General features: G+C 34.9%; 1 long non-coding RNA gene across 1 annotated transcript; it reads right to left on the bottom strand.

Annotated features, from left to right (window-relative positions):
• Positions 1-1,092: 1,092 nt before the first annotated feature.
• On the bottom strand, positions 1,093-4,468 carry LOC131859470 (uncharacterized). The gene is made up of 3 exons (XR_009359169.1): positions 3,850-4,468; positions 1,452-1,540; positions 1,093-1,334 (listed from the first exon to the last, which is right to left on the bottom strand). It is a non-coding gene; the product is annotated as an uncharacterized LOC131859470 (long non-coding RNA).
• Positions 4,469-5,976: the final 1,508 nt, after the last annotated feature.

The following is a 5,976-nucleotide window of genomic DNA, read 5'->3' as shown; positions in this document are numbered from 1 at the left end:
CACATAAATATGACTAGAGATCAACTCCACACCCACACATCCAAACTAGTATGGTAAATAAGAAATCCAATATCAAAACTATTTTAAAAAAATATATAATTATAAAATTATATTAAATTAATATTATCAGTAAAAATTTCACTAAAAAATGTCTTATAATTTTATTTTGCATAAACTATAATTAAAATAAATCTGAAATAAAAAAAATATAAATATTAAATTTTAAGCATTATAATTTCTAAGTAAAATATATTAGAAAGCCAATACTTGTTCGTTCGTATGCATCAATCAGTCCACGCATATTTTAACGTTTAATTCACGAGCCTTTTAAAAAATGATCATTACGGTAAAAGTGTAAATATCAATCATATGCACATCAAATACAATATAGTTTTTGGTTGGGCCGCATCCATCAAAAGACAAGTTATCTTAAAAGTGTGATGCGCATGACGACAATAAACGGCGCCCCCATTTGTGATACAATTGTTGAATATTGGCCCAATGTACGTGCTTCGGTTTCAGGAGTGAATATTATCGACTTTTAAAAGAAGTGTATATTCTTGTAACAGGAAAAGCACATCAAATATAGTTTTTTTTAGTAATCATATTTCAATAGTTTAGTAAAACCCATTAAAATACAATATCTCAATAGTAAAGTCATTTTTAATTTGATTTCGATTCATGATCTAAATTGTGATTTAATTTTATAATTACGCTGAAGGTATGCAAAACATGTGTTAATAAAAATTAAAATATAGTTATATCTTAATTAATAAAAAATTAAAAAATATTTAATAGAAATATGAAAATATAATAATATCTTAATATATATTTTTAGTTTGAAAATGTCTTTGAAAGTTTTTGATTAAGATTATATCTTAATTGAAATTTTATCTACACAACATATTTATAGTGTTATTAAAGCATTGCTTACATTTGTTAAAAAATTGAGATCACAACAACAATTTGGGAGGATAACCAATATCCATTAAATAGGTCCATTTGAAGGTGCTATACTTATAACAGATTCAATTGAAGAAGAAATAGAACTAGAATAATATTTTCTGGTTTTTCAATATAAAAAAAAAAAAAAACCTGAACAAAAGGAGTGTATTTTTTTTCTCAAAAAAGTAACTTTTGGTGCTGCTTCAAATAGTTATCCATGCAATGGAAACCATCGTTTCAGAAAATCTGATCTGTAACATTACAATAAGAAAAGGAAAGAGTCTGATTGGTAAGAAGCAGCAGAGGAAGCTGCTCTATTTTATTACTGTGATATAAACTACCTAACAAAAACGCTTCAAGTCCGGTGCCACAATCATCAGAGAATCTCCCTGCACATAAACACAAATCAAATGATTGAGCATAACATGAAATGGTAACCAGAAACAAAGACATTATATAGCAATTAAAATCTTGTTAGAGTCCTAAGATTGATAACAATGGCCTACCATATCTTCGAGTGCTATCTGTTACATCAGTTAATATTGAGCTGGCCTGATGAGAGAGGGATTTAGGTTTTGATCTCTCAGCTCTCTTTCTGTAGCACACATAACCAACACAAGAAAACAAATTATTATAAATATCATATCAGAAACCATTGTTCACAAAACCCATCTTCCATAAACCGGTCCACTTACTAATATACTAATAATTACATAAAAGTGATGCTCACAAGGGTGAGGCATTAGAACTTTCCCAGGAACACTGCAGAAGGTACCTTTCACTTGTAAATGGTAATCAGACAACCCCTCATAAATAATCTGGAATTTAAAAAAAAATCAAAAACCCAAACTGGAAGTCACTCAAAAACCAAATCATCAATAAAATTTCTCAGAAAAGTAGGATTGGCAGGTATGAGGAACAAACTCACAAATATCACAGGGCCATAAAAAGCCTCACAATCATCAGGATTCCTTAGAAAGCCTAGCCTCATTTGGTTTTGCAGTGGATCTTCCATGGTATATCCTTTACAGTCTTAAAGCTTAAATGGCTGATAAGGACTGCAGGCCATTTGGTTCTGCAGGGGATCATCCATTTACAAAGCTGATAGATTGTTCGTTATTATGGAGTCAAAAGTCCCCAAAATATCAAACAAACTAGCCTATATACTTTTAAATAGTCCAAACAGGGATATGCAATTTCATTCACACAGGCAAGTTTAAGCCAGCTATGATAAACACACAATCATGGCAAGTATTTGCGAAGCCTATCAGTTGGTTTTCAAGGGGATCCTGATGGTACCCTTCACAGTCAGTGTAAAGTGGGCTACATGATAAACCCTCTAATGGCTTGGTTACCTGTGGTAAACAAGCTCACAGGTAGGCTTGGTTTTTAGCAGCCTGTGGGGATCCTTAATTGTACCCTCTACAGTCCAGAAGAGTCCTGTTCAAAGCTGAGGGAACTCACTATATGTAGAGGCATTGGATGGGATAAAGTCATTAATTGTAACCTCTACAGCCCAGTGGGTTCCTGCTCTGCTCAGAGCTAAGCGAATTCTGCAACTCTGCAGATCTTCAATGGGTCAAAATTGTAACCTCTACAGTTCAGTGGGTTCCTTGCTCAGAGCCAAGGAACTTTGGAACTCTATAGGCCTTGGATGGGGTCAGGGGAAACTCTCATGCTCAGGGCGGAGGGAACTCAGAGTGCAAAAAGGCATTCGATGGAGTCAAGTCATTGATTGTACTCTACACTCCAAAGGGATAAGATAATTCTTGAGCTCTCCAGTCTTTGGATAGGGTCTAAGTCTTTGACTGTAACTTTCCAATTCAGAGCAGCATGCTCAGAGCTGAAGGAACCCAATACCATAAAAGGCCTTGGATGGTGTGAAGGATTCCTTACAAAACAGAAAACCACTATTGAAAGGGGTGAAGGATCCTCTGCCCTGGATACAAGAGCCAAACTAAAAATAAACATCAAGTCTTTGATTGTATCCTCTCCAATTCAGAGCACTCTTGCTCAAAGTTGAAGGAACCCAATACATAAAGGCCTTGGATAGGATCAAGGATTCTCTACAAAACAGAAAATAACCATCGCATAGATTGAAGGATCGTCTAGAAAACAATAAACCACTTTGAATATAAGAGCCAAACTAAAGAAAAAAGTCAAGTCTTTGACTGTACCCTCTCCAAATCAGAGCAGTCTTATTCAGAGCTGAATGATCTAATAAATGAAGGCCTTGAAGGCCTTGGATGGGGTCAAGGATCCTCTGCAAAACAAAAAAACCACCATTACAAGGGGTGAAGTATCCTCTTAAAAACAATAACATTACCCTGGATATAAGAACCAAAATAACCAAAAAAATATCAGATCTTTGTATTGTATCCTCAAATTCAGCGCAATCTTGCTCAAAGGCCTTGGATGGGGTAAAAAATCCTCTGAAAAAAATATTATAAAGGGGTTAAATACCCTGAATACAAGAAACAAACTAAACTTAAAAAGTCCAAGCTTTGATTGTACCCTCCCCTCTCCAATTCGGAGCAGTCTTAGTCTTACTCAAAGCTGAAGGAACCCAATACATAAAGGCCTTGGCTAGGGTCAAGGATTCTCTACAAAACAAAAACCCACCATTACTTTGGGTGAAAGATCCTCTGTAAAATAATAAACTACCCTGGATACAAGAGCCCAATCTTTGATTGTACCCTCTCCAATTCAGAGCAGTCTCACACAGAGCTGAAAAAACCCAATACATAAAGCCCTTGGAAAGGGTAAAGGGTTAAGATCCTCCAGAAAACAAAAGCAAAAAAAACCACCATTGCATGGGTGAAGGATCCCCTAAAAAAACAACAAGCCACCTTGAATACAAAAGGCAAACTAAACCAGAAAAACTCATAGTTATCAGATACACACCTAGCCTGTCGACTGTAATTCTTTGATCATGCGTAAAGGTTACAGTCCTCGATCCAAACTCAACATCAACCTCTGCAACTCCGGGAATATTCTTCAGATTCTTGATCTTTGGTTTCTGTTTGTCCTCGTTGTATATGTTTTCAATTTTAAAGGTACTTCTGTGCGACATTGCTGTGATCTTGGACTGATTCCCCGATTTCTAAGTCTCAAAATGTAGTAATTCTGGTGGTGGTAAGCGAGCTTGCCGATGTTTATAGTGTTGCTCCATGGACGATGCTTGACAGGGGACCCTCCCAAAGAGGGGCCCGAAAAAGGGGCCGGCGGTGACACACTACTACCGGGGGGACTTGCTTTGTAACAAGTAGAAAAATTGAGACCCCTTTCCTCCGTCTGCATTCTGCCGTGAAGAGAAAGAAGGGGTGGATATGAGCCCAACCAGGAACCGCCATAAAAGGTGAGGCAGGCCAGAACAAAAGAGATACCCGCGGAATAAAAGTCACTATTATTCCTCCTTGCCCTAAATAAAAAACGGTTTCTACCCCAAATGTAAAACCATGGAGGGAATTCCCCATGAGAGGCTAGTAGAAGAAATGCAAACCGTGGAGGAACCCCCCATGAGGGACTAGTAGAAGAAACGTGGGTCGAAATGATCTCTTTGATTTTATAATTCAGAATCGCATTTATCTGAATTTCAATTTGATTTTATAATTCAGAATCGCATTTATCTGAATTTCAATTTAATTTTTACATAAATTGGACCGACTCAAGAGTACTTAGCAATTGGAAAGAAAGCGGTATATTAACGGGGATGAAAATGAACAAATTGGATTTTAAAATAATAACTAGCAAGAAGATGGATATGCCTGTTGTATGTTGACACTTGTCACCAAACGCGTAATGTGAACAGATTTGAGCAGTGTATTCAAAACAAATCTAATAGTAATTGCATTGCTTAAATATCATAATTCTACATTTAATTTTGATAATCCAATTCGTCTTTGAAGAATAGTTGGTAATTTATGTGATTTCAATTATTTCAAATATTTAGCCGTTAGGCTGTAAGTATGGGTTTTTTAGCCGGAAAGTTCATTTTGCTGCCGGATAGTTGTCACCCTGCCTACTTCCTTGCCTGTTTCTTCCCGCCGGGTAGACATCCAAACAGAGCGGGCCTGGTGGTATGCAAATTCAGTTTGCAAGCGTCTTTTAGCATGGAAAACTAGTTGTCACGTTTGTGGTTGCCATGGCTGTTTGCAGTATATATAATCTGGTTTGGAATTTGACAGACTAGATGGCTGTTTTTTCACTTTTGAACCGTATTTAACAACTTTAAAAATTATGAAACCGCCAAAAATCCATTTGACAGATAGGAGTGATAGGAGTGGCCGTCAGTTGCCATTTACGAACCCACTGTGTACGGTAAAATTGATCGTTGCCAACAATGAAATAATATAATCTTTATTTCTTTATAGGTAGCACGCACGCTAAGCTTGTTTCTTTATGGACGAATAAAGTATGAGTCCATAAAGTATGGTTTATAAAGTATGACTCCATCAAGTATGGACAAATAAAGTATGAAAAGATGAATTGTACATTTGAAAAGATGACATTGTACATTTAAATCAAAGGTCAAAGGTCAAAGGTCAAAGGTCAAAGGTAGTAAGAGGTTACAGCTCACATATCGGATATAAAAAAGCTTGATCTAGATAAAAGAGTCTATGAAGATGAAAAATAGGGTTTAAACATTGAGGATAAGGGACAAACTTTGCAACACACGGAATAGGACTCATAAAAATGGTTATATTAAAATTAAGTAATGTAATAATATAAAATAATTGTTTGATTAATAAATACATTTTGATAATATAAAACAATTATTCAATTAATAAATATTTTTGTTTTGTTTTTATTTAATAATAGTGTGAAATATAGAAAAATTATATGATTGATATTTTAATAAATTTTATTAAAATGGAAATCAATATTATTATTTTATCATCTTATTATGGAGAGTCATAACACTACAATCTATTATAGAGTAAAGATTTTTTAAATTTGATATCTCTCCTAGTATTACATTCCAACTATTAAAAACAATGAACTTACAAGTAATAATGGATTTTAAAAAGC

This window comes from Cryptomeria japonica, chromosome 10 (genome assembly GCF_030272615.1).
Source record: "Cryptomeria japonica chromosome 10, Sugi_1.0, whole genome shotgun sequence".
NCBI lineage: Eukaryota > Viridiplantae > Streptophyta > Pinopsida > Cupressales > Cupressaceae > Cryptomeria > Cryptomeria japonica.
This window is presented reverse-complemented; position numbering and strand designations above follow the sequence as displayed.